Source organism: Gavialis gangeticus, unplaced genomic scaffold (assembly GCF_001723915.1).
Source record: "Gavialis gangeticus isolate Ggan-Ray unplaced genomic scaffold, GavGan_comp1, whole genome shotgun sequence".
In the NCBI taxonomy this organism is placed as follows: Eukaryota; Metazoa; Chordata; order Crocodylia; family Gavialidae; genus Gavialis; species Gavialis gangeticus.
The window spans coordinates 28,410,634-28,422,027 of record NW_017728994.1 but is presented as its reverse complement, the minus strand read 5'-3'; positions in this window follow the sequence as shown (position 1 = coordinate 28,422,027).

The window sequence follows — 11,394 nt, the reverse complement described above, 5'->3', positions numbered from 1 at the left end:
GAACCTGCCTCCCGCTCCGCGGAGATCGCTCAGGTGCGGCCCCGACCCCGGCGCCGGCGCCGGCCCCTGCTTGGGAGCTGCCCCTTCCCTGCCGGCCTCTGCGGCCGCGCCCCGCCGTGCTTGGCTCTTCCTCCCGCAGGGGACCAGGGGCTTTCCCACCTCTCCTGGGCGCCGCAGCGTTTAGCGGGCTCCGGTGCGGAGCTGTCCCACGAGAGCGGCCCCTGTGCTGTCCTCCTTGCTGTCGGGCTCTGCGCGGGCTTGCCGAGCCGCGGGGTTTTGCGGGAGGTGGGCCTCTGAGCACTTGTCTGATGCGGGCCTGGGGGCAGGCACGTGCCTGGATCTGTCCGGCCCGCGCGCGTCCTGTTTGCCCTTGCTGCACCAGGGTGTGATGGGGAGCGACCTCCTGGCCCCTGCTCAGCAGCTGCGGTGGCCAGTCGGAGCCGTGTGTCATCTGCCCTACCCCACCCCACAGTGTAGTTGGGTTTGTAGGAAACGGTTCTTTTTTTTTTTTTTTTTTTCTTTGAGCCCAATGACTTTTAAATTTGATTTTTTTTTTTTTTCCTGCCTTGCTACTGTGGTCTGAGTTTGGAGCATGGTGGATTGTAAAATCTGCCCTGCCTGTGAGACTGCTGTGCTTGCTAATGGCCCACGTGTGAAGGGCTTGTTCTGTTTAGGAGGGTCTGGTATCCGTGAAGTGTGGACTGTGTGATTAGCATGCACGCAGGATTTGTGTTGCTCATCTGGAGATGTTCTTGAAGGTGTCAGAAGTCTTGGCTAAACCAACTTAAATCTCTGTGTTGTGATCTGAGATTGAGCACCTTGGTTGGGGTCTGTAGTGTTCTCCTCTGGTGATTGCCATCACTTTCTTGGTAAGATTGTCATTGGTGTAATGTACCTCCTGCTTATCAGTGCTGAAACCACACATGACTTACTAAGAGTCTAACGCTGACCCCTTTGGTACCATCTTAATTCATTAAGATTATTTTCATTTTACATAGACCTCTTAGTTACTCTGTAACCAGAGTTCATGGTTGTTGGATCTCTGAAAGCAAAGAGATCCTTGGGTCCACTATTGTCAGTACTGATGCTTTCCTATTAGACAAGATCTGTAGCTCTTCTAACACTGCAAGATAAGTAGGGGTTCTCCCAGCAGGTCCTTCTGGATGTCCCTTGACTAACCTGGATGTCCTTGCATGTGTTAGGCAGAAGGCAAGGTAGCCTTGCAGAGGGTTTACTTCATCAGATGGTGTGATGATCAGATCCCAGCATCTGATGATGTAAGTAAGCCCTCTGCTTATGAAAGCTTATATTATACATCTCTGGTTTAGTTAGTCTGTAAGGTGCAAATCTACCCTGCCTTCTGCCTGACTTCAGATGATCATGTGTAACTACATCTTTCCACATGTATTGTCAGCAAAGTGTAGCTCTTTAGATCCATTGTGCAGACCTCTGCCACTTCACCCAGTGCAATGACTGGCAGTAATATGCTGATATTCTCTATGAGCGTCACCGCTAGTGGGGACAGGGCATTTTGCCAGTGAGTTTTATGGCTGTTTGCTGACAGCAGAGGAATGTAAGTATTTACAGACTCCTCGGCTCATTTTTAGAGTTCTGTAGGGAAATTTTTCTTAGTGGTTACAGACCCTTATGTTCCATGTCCTTGTCCTATTCCCTTATCCTCCACTGCTCTTTGCCTATCTCATACTTGGCTCTTGCTGCCTTAGTTCCTTCTCCAGTTCTCCTTCCCTCACCCCCTTCCTCCTCTCCTTCGGTTTAGTTAGGCAGTGTTGTTCATGCTGCATGGGCTTCAAGCGCAGTAGTAAGACAGACTCTCTGTGATGCCACAGTGAGTCCAGACTGCCGAGAGCTTCTGCACTTAGTAGGGACAGTTCTCTCAGCCTTTGTGCCCTGGGAGGGCACTTACCCAGTTGAAAGAAACTCTTTAGACATTTGAGTGAGCATATGCAAATTGAGGTTATTCAGTGGACACATACAGGCAAACTTTACAGGTGGAGCATGAAGGCACTCCAAACTAAATAAATGTGGGAATTTAACATGGGTGAAACAGTAGATTTTTCCTTAATCTCATTCTCGGAGAGGGTTGAATTTTTTTTTTTTTCAGCTGAAAATCAAGTTGAGGCAGATGGTTAGCATTGAAACTTCAGCCCAAAAGTTTACTGTGGCCAGGTTTTATAAGTAGCTAAAGAACTGCGTCTTATTATAGTTTTGGGGGAATTTAATGTTATAAGGTGCTAGCAGTTTCATAGATTTCATAGACATTAGGGCTGGAAGGGACCTTGGAAGATCATTGAGTCCAGCAGCTCTGTCTGTAATATATTAGATACTTTAGGAGGAACTGTTTAGTCACTGCATGGAAGAACTGGCATCTACCTGAGCTCTACCCACAGTTTTTCCTTGTTATAACTTTGACTAATGCACTTAACTTCTTTGAGCCTCTGCTTCTCTGCCTGTAAAACAGGGTTAGTGTTATGTCCTAGAATACTGGGGCCAACTTTTTTGGCTGGCATGCCAAAATTATACCCATGGCCTCCCTGACTGCAACTCTGACCCTGCTGTTTTGCTTTCTGCTCCTTGCTCTGTATGCTACTGTGTTCCCTGCTCTCACTCTTATCTACCATGTGCCACATATGGAGGCTGCCTATGCCGCTTACAGCGCATGTACCACAGATTGGGCATCCTTGTCTTAGATGTTTAACTAATCAGTCTGAAAGTTTCCTGTGAAAAGCATGTTAATTGCGCAAAATATTTAATAAAGTCTAACTTGAACAATCCCTGGAAGCTAAGGCTTCAAGCCAGCAGTGCCATATTGACTTCAGTGGGAGCACTGTAAAAAATAGCCACTTTTAATTAAGCACTCGACTACAGACGCACAGACTTGGTATCAAAGATCTTTAGTTTTTCTTTGCTCTGATCTGCGGCCCATGCAATATGCATCTATTTTAAGATAAACCTTGTGCCATAAATAAAGCTGACATCTTTTGGGGAGTGCTCTCATGTGCATAAATGAAAAGAGCTAAGGAAGTATTACCTGATTAAATAAATCAAGGCTGCAGGCTGATTTCCAGATACAAGCCAGGTAGGAAAGTTTGTTGGGGCATGGAGAACAGGAGTGAAGTAGTAGCAAGAGTGGGAACTTTGGAAACTTTGTCCCTTGTTAGTGATCAACAGCTAAAATGCTAAATGTTGCCACCAAAGGTTCGCCATTACCATAAATATCAAATGTTGCCAGATTTAGAATCTGGAATAGACCCTCAAATACTTGCTGGCGTCACTCCCATAAATGTCTGCATTTTGTACTGCTGCTCTGACAGTTTGGGGGCCAATTCGCCAAGAAGAGTGAAAATCAGGTATCCGCTTGCTGTCTGCAGCAGTTAGTTATCTTGCTTGGCTAGAACCACCAGTACCATTTACCCAGCTCTTGTCAACTGAGTCACTGCAGCTTCTAGAGGAACGGTGCAGATGTTCCCTGCTAGGCCTGCATCCTGCCATGCACTGGAAATGGTACAGCCTTGACATATGCCAAAAGCAAATCTCCTCCTTCAAATAGGAGTTTTTAAATTGTCCATGTGTCAGCACAGATCTGAATGAGGCTGTCCATTTAAGTGGTTCTGGAGGGAGCCTGCTGATGTTTCATGAATGGAACAGCCCCTCTTCCCCTGCTTCCTCCCTCTTCCCTGCCCCCTCCTCCCCCCAGTGCCAATTTTTACACCATAAAAAACTCAACTGCACAAACCCTGGAACTAACATAACAAAATAGGCTGCAATTCACCCCATATTATTTCAGTCTGAAGTCTTTGTGGAGGCTTCATTTTGGATTATGAGTGTCTTATTTTGACTTGAGTTATGAGTCAGTAAGAAAAAATAATATGCAAATCTCAGAGAGGAAAAAGTCCCTGGATAATTTGACATTTGGGTGTTCATGGGCTCAATAGCCTTCTAACTGGACAAAATATCTGATATGATGAACACACACTTTTCTTTCCAGCAGAGAGTCTGGGTGAGGAGAGCCAGCCAGCCCCAGCTAATCCCAGCATTTTACCTTGTGCTTCTGGTTCCCTGTCACTCTGAGGCCCCTGACTGAGCCCAGACTTCCTGCAGGTTGTGGACTGCATGAGAATAAGGTGCTCTCAGCCCTGTAGAGCATGGGTTGCAGCCACCCTCATCCTTCATGAGGTTGCACTACAAAATGCATTGAGAACCACTGAGCTCCAGGTGCCAGAGCAGATGCCTTGTTATAGCTCTCTTTCTCCAGATAACATCATTCTTGTCTCGCTTCCTTCTTCCTGTGCTGAGAGCAATGCAGTTAAGTGCTTCAGACTTGACGCTCTATTTAATGGTATTCCAGGCATGTTGCAGGCCAGCTTATTCCAGAGTTATTTCAGCCTCACTCATTTAACCTTATAAGTAAAAGGGACAAGACTGCAGGGATGGGTGTGGGATGATTAACAAGTTCCTTCATTGGGAATGAATGACTCGCCAGTGTTCTCCATCTTGTCAAAACTGAGTTTTAGCCATTGGGCTCTGATGAAAGTTCCCACGTTCAGCTCAACACAGGAGCAAGGCATTTGAAAGTTCACATTATCGGGTGGTAGAAAGTAGGTATGAATTAACTTACTCAGGAATAATATTGCCCCTCTAAACAATGATGTTGTTTTCCAGCTGGTGGGACTCACTTTTATTCCACTCCCTGCTTCCTCTTGCTGTTAAACCAGCCATGAAGCACAATGGTGCCAGGTGTCTGACGTTGCCTGGGTTTGATGTTGGTAGGTCAAGTAGCTGGTGTGTTTAACTAATGGATTAATAATGAATTATTAAAATGACTAAACTTACTGGCCATTTAAGTGACATGTCCTTCAAACTTTCCTATTTTGTATTTAAAAAGCTGGTTAATTGCTATCCACAGCCCTGTACAAATGTTTGGCTCTTCAGACAGGAAAGGAAGAGGTCATCAGATAGCTTTATCTGGGAACTGCCCATGTTGGGTACCACAGGAGCAAAGGCAGAAGGAGCCTTTGCTATGTCCTTGAGGCGTCTCTGTGACCTCTTTGCTAGGGTTTTGTTATATCTAGACTTAAACATGTAAGCAATGGAGTTTGAACCATACCTGAGGGACTGATGCACCAAGTTAATTGATATCACCATAAGAAGGACTTCTCAATATCGGGCCTACCTTTTTCCTTGCATGATTTTATTCTACTGCTCTCAGCTCAACCTCCAAAACACTTTGGAGCATCTTGTCTCACCTAGGGAGCCTACACAAGTGCTTCTATTCCTCCTGTGCGTTCTCAAGCACATTTGCCAGTCTTTAAAAGCCCCCAGCACCCTTGTGAGGAGGTTGGCATCAGCTCCACTTCACAAATGAACTTGGAATGGAAAATTATACACAGAGGTTAAGTGAGTTATAAAATCAAGCAATAACTCTTGTCACTGAGTTTGGGAGTAGGACCTTAGTTTTCTCCTAACCCTGTGAGCATCATGCTGTCCCACTTTGGTTTTGGTATCCAGTGTCTGTTCCCTTCAGGGAGGCATGTGGACTTGAAGAGCTCCTGAGAGCAAAGCCTTAGTGTTGATGCAGAGGTGAGAAGCCCCTAAGGGGTTAAATGCAGTTGGCAAGCCCCTTCACTATTGTCTTTCCCTTGGCAAGTTATGGGAAGGGTTAAGTGTTCAGAGAGAAGGTGGGTTGAGTCTCTGTGGGTGGTCTGGATGAATGAGAAATAAATTAAAGACTCTGCTGTCTTTAATTTACCTGCCCGTGGGATCTGGGAGCTGACAGAGGTTAGGTAGAGAACAGACTGTGAGGCATTGTGCATTTACTAGGGACTTTGCCCTTCGCAGGCAAAGATGCTGTATTTTTCACTGTGGTGGAGTCAATTTAGTGACTCCTTGTTAAAGGATGTAAGGCAGTTTTTACTGTTGGCTCTGTTCAGTGCGTGATATCTGATGTCTGTAGTTTAAACTCCTTACTTGAAAGATAGTTCATGGGATCTCTTGGCATGGAGAGTTTCTGTGTGAAACATTAAGATCAAGTTCAGGAGGCATGACTTCACAGTGAGGGCAGCTAGAATCTGGAACCAACTTCCAAGAGAAGTGGTGCTCACTCCTACCCTGGGGGTCTTTAAAAGGAGGCTAGATAGACACCTAGCCGGGGCTGTTTGATCCTTTCCTGCCCATGGCAGGGGGTCAGACTTGATGGATCTGCTCAGGTCCCTTCCGAGCCGACCAACTATGAAACTAAGTGGGCACAAAGCTCTTCAGATGCATGTTTTGAGGTTTTACAGTTTTTAGAAAGTTGAATTTCACTGGGAATATGCCAAAAACCAGCTCCGTATAGGTAGCCCTGTCAGTAATTTGGCTAAATGGTTTCTCCCTTATGAGAGTCAGTACACATCAACTTCAGGGGTAAGTAGTGAAGAGGGGGCGGATTTTGGACATAGGAGCTAGAGTGGTTAGTTTTGGAATTGCTTGTTATGAATACTTAAAGCACCATGATTCAGGGGTGTAGTTTGTAGCTGTGTTGGTCTAAAGACACGGGTATTTATAGGTTTTCATAAAGTGCTTGGTCTTGTTGAATATGTAACCCCAGATCATTTTGCTTGAAGGAATTAGTAACACAGGTGTGTTCTTGGGCAGAAATCTTAGGTTGTGTGTTCTTGGCTGAGGGACTTTAGAAATCACATTTTTTTTTTTTTTTCTGCAAAGCTTTTTAAACTGTTTAAAATCAAACAGCTTCTTAAATTTAGAGGTAAAATCATGCTCTGCCTGGTACAGCCTCACTTAGATATCTTTTTTTGCACATTCAGTAGCTCTTGTACAGTGTCATTTTTGTACTGTTAAATAGTTGTCACATTGCTCTCTTGAAAGCATCTGTGTTTCATTGGTAAGTGAAATAATTTTGCAGAGCCTAGAAAATTCACTTGATATATATTTTCAGAGAAAGTTATGAAACAAACTCAGAAATTTTTCCTCATTTGGTTCCCAATTGCATTGTAAATGAAACGGAAGCTATTTAACAGGAAATTTGAAAGCATTAGAAGAAAATCAATAATCGCAATAAGAATAAAACTGTCAATGGTCCAGGAAATGGGAAAGATAGTAAATTGGATCACACTAACTCTTTATTTATGGAATGACCTTTCCCCTCCACCCTTGAATTCTTTACAGTCATGTGTAAGAAGAGGTAAGGGTTAATTTGGTATATAAAAGGTTTCAGTAGTCTCCTATGTGGTCATTATAGATCTTGATGCCTAAATTAGGGTGCCAGCTGTATTCTCTGTGTGGACAAAACCTGAACCCTCTAGATTTGAAATCGTTGGCCTCTATTGCAGGCATGGATAGACAAACTCTCATCCCAGTGTATGAGATGTTTGCATTATTATCTACTACTACTTTATGCTAGTGTAATGCTGATCACACTACTATAAATGTTCCATCTGTCTGTGCCCTGAGAGAAAAGGCCATGAGTGTTAGCTAAGCCTTTTCATATGTGTTATTGTTACATAGGAAAAAGGAGCCATTGGGTTGTACCTCATCTGAGTTTACAAATTGTTCCTTCTCTGAGAGCTCCAGTGACAATATAGGATCTGAGAAGTTCATTGGGGTGCCCACATTCACTGTTGCTAAGTCTAGAAGCTCAGAAATTGTGAGCTGAGCCTGAAAAAAATGAGACTGGATTAAAAGCTAAGACAAAAAGATGTGGTTGTTTTTCTTTGTGTTCTGGTTGCTTGACATTCTTCTCAGCCTTATATCAAAAATCAATTGACTGCTGAGAAATCTGAGCAGGGTGTCATCTGTTCATCTATTCCATGCCAATTTTAAATGAAATGGGATAAAATATTCAGCAATCCTGAAGTTCAATCTCCAATCATGCTCATTCATTTTGCAAATAATTTCTTTGACTTTTTTTTTTAAATTCAAGATCATTGAACATTTGTATCTTCCAGTGTGGCAAAATTCATGAGGATTTTAAATGACCTTTGAAATGGTGGCTAGGCCTAAATGCAGGGTGGCACCAATGTATATACAGTACTGCAATTTACTGTAGATTTCTACATTAAAAGGCAGTTTCTATCAGTTAAACAGGAGTGTGTTTTTAGTGGTGCCTTTCTTAAAGCCCTGAAACATTAAAATGATTCTTGGCGTTCCTAAGTGAATTGTGGTAAATATGTCCATGTAAAACGAGAGATCATCAGGATTTCTTTACATCAAGGGATTCCAATATCAACACTCAGTCAGCTTCTTTCCCTTAACAGACAGGAGATCTTCTCATTTGAGAAGCGCTAGAGTGAACTTACGTGCTGAACAAGATAGCTTCTGCTCTGCTAACAAAACATTTTTGTAAAATTGGACTAGAGCCTTAGAGAGAAGAAATGGAAAAAGTTGAGATGGGAGGATCAATTTAGCAGCTAATTCATATCGCAGGGTAAAAATTCAGAGGTAGCTTGGGTATAGGCTGATGCCTGCAAAACCCATGATCCAGGGCAGCAAGGCCATTTGTCTCCAGAGAGGAAAGGATGTGGGCTTGCATACTGCAGGAGCCCCCCATGTGTGAGGAAAGTGTGCACACTGCAGCCCTGTGACTCCAGTAAAACATGCCGTGATTAGGTGCAGGAGGTCATCTGCTTTTCTTGGCTGCTGTGATTCCCTGAAACCTTTTCTGTGGCCCAGAAAATATCTGACTCTTACTAGTCTGGATCACTGAGATGAGTAAGGTAATTGCAGCACACCTCTCTACCCCAATGGGCTTGCTATGCAAGTGGGACAAGGCAAGCCAACACACCCAAACCCCAGGCCTTGCATTCTTCTGTATGGGAAAACACTAAGATTATTAATGATGAGATGGCACCAGGAGTGTCGGGGATGGGAAAGGGCTTCTTGGATACAAATTGGGAGAGTTTGTCAGATGTAAGCAACAACATGGCAGAAGGTGCAAAGACAACAGAGTAGGAGACCCAGAGCTGTAGCTAGGGCAAGAGGCCCGAGAAGAGCTTGAGGAGTCAGGTGTATACAAGGATGCTTCAAGTGAATGTGAGTTGGAATGGCGAAAGAGCGTGTGGATAGGAACTGCATGGGGGAGGGTGATATGACTGGAGCAACATGAGAGAGAGATCCAACTAGGCAGGCAGAAAGCAAACCGCAGTGGCCAGAGCATGAAAGGATCCGAAGTGAGAAGTTAGTAGTGAGGAACAGGTGGATCTGGCTGATGCTAAAGGGGGAAAAGGTGATTTGAATGGAGGGGGAGGGGAGACAAGGCTGATGCAGATCATAGTCCTGGAGAGATGGAGAGCAGAGCTGGTAAAGCAATATAAGAAGTTAGGAGAACAGATTTACATGTGGAGTATCACCAACCTTCCTGAGTGGTTCCCCTCCACCCCCCATGAAAGCTCAAGCTGCTGGTGTGAAGAGATGCCAGGAGGGTCCCTGCTTTAATTACAAAAGTTTTTGGCCCTCATAGTTGGAAAGAGAAGCTCAAAAATGCCTCCTTGTTCTTGAGGTGAAGGGCAGGAACTGGGAGCAGGGATACCATCCTCTGCTCTGTGACGTCCTCTGCTAGAACCCAGACAGCTTGGAGTTGGACAGTGCTTGGCTTAAGTGCAGATGGGATAAAAGCCAGACCAGAATAAGGAAGGAAAGGAGTAGTGAGGGACAGGAGCTTGGTAGGATTGGAGCTAGCATGGTAGGGAAAGAAACTGCCTGGGGTGAGCAAAGGATGAGTCAGACTAAGAGCTGGGGGGTGGGCAAGGGTCAGATGAGGAGGAGAAGAACCTGTGTTGGCAAAGGAGTTGGATATTGGGAACCGGTGAGGTGGCAAATGAGGGCCTAGGGTACAGCTCTGGAGTTGAGTTAAGGTTGTACAGTGAAGGATGCTGTTGCTTCCAGGATCCATATTTGTTGCAGAAGTTGGAAGGCAGGTCATGAAAAAGGCAGGCGATGAGAGGGCAGGATGACTGTGTGGTTATAGTATTTGAATGCTGCCCCGCAGAAGTGGATTCTGTGCCTGCCTCTGCCAGAGAGGGATCTTGAGAAGAAGAAGTAAAATGACAAGGCGCTCTGATACTGTCATCCACAAACCAGCCTGTGAGGAAGTCCTAATAACCTGTCTTCATAGCAGGGTTTGGCTTGTGTCCAGTAAATAATGCCTTGGGATGCACACTGTGTAGTGAAAACAAAATATCAAATAATTGCTGCTTCATTGAGCACTGTCCATCCTGTGCCTCAGATGAGGCCTATGGAAAAGGGAGATATTATTGCTGTCCAGGCAACCTCAATTCCTAGATTTCCTAACTCAAGAGCACTTGACTCTGTGACCTGAATTTTTTAACATAGTTTTTCATGGAATTTCCATGGATTAAAAAAATGAAACACACTTCCATTGTGTGGAGTTGTATTGACATGGGTGATTAGTAGCGGTAGTCCGGTTTGGTCTGCAGTGCAGACTGCTGTCACTTGAGCTACCAGACCAACACTAGGAGCAGTAGTAGACTCTTCAAGGGGGATGAGGTACATGCCTCTTGTCAATGGGTTTTAACTTTCAGCAGAGATGGGGTAAAACTGGGGAATTTTTATATTCTAGGTATGGTAGGGGAGTGTCCTCTAACAGTTGGATATCCCTCTGTTCTGTCCTTTCCCTTCTTCTCTGTCCTTGTCTCCACCCTCTCCTGAGTTCAATCCAGTCACAACTTTTTTTTTCCCCCCAAGGCTTCTCATTTGATTTTACTCCCCACCCACTGGCTCCATTTCCCTATGCAGTCATTTTTCTCTCCTAAGATACCTTATCCCAATCTGCTCCCTCTGCCACCCTTCCCCAGGTCCAGACTTTGCCTTGTCTTTATTTAAACCAGGAAGTTTCTTATCCTGCCTGGTAGCCTTCAGAGCGCAGGAGCTTCCTTACTCCTGTTACGATGGACAGGGCCCATCAGTTAGTAACAGTTGTGGGGATAGTCCTGCTCCTCCCTCTGACCTGGTGCATGCTCCATGCAGATGGACGCTTCAAAGAACTACACTGCTTAGCCCTGTCCAGTCTAGACGGAAGAGGGTACAGGCAGTCCTTGACTTATGGCAATTTGTATTTGCGGCGCTCTGCCGTTTACACCCATGTTATTACTTGCGGCGCTGGACCCTTGCACTTATGGCACTACAGGGAAATGTACAATGAGAAAAAGAGGGCAGCAAAACAAACATCCCTGGATCAGTTTCTCAAAAAGCCATCAAGTGGCCCCAAGTCTCCCCAAAATCTTCACAAAAAAGCCCTTCTGAATTCCAGGACCCTGATGAAGGTGTTCCTTCACCTTCTGATTAAATAAAATTTTATGTGATTAGTTACTGCATTGCCCTGGTTTATTGATTTTTTTTTTTTTTTTTTTTTTTTTTTTTTTT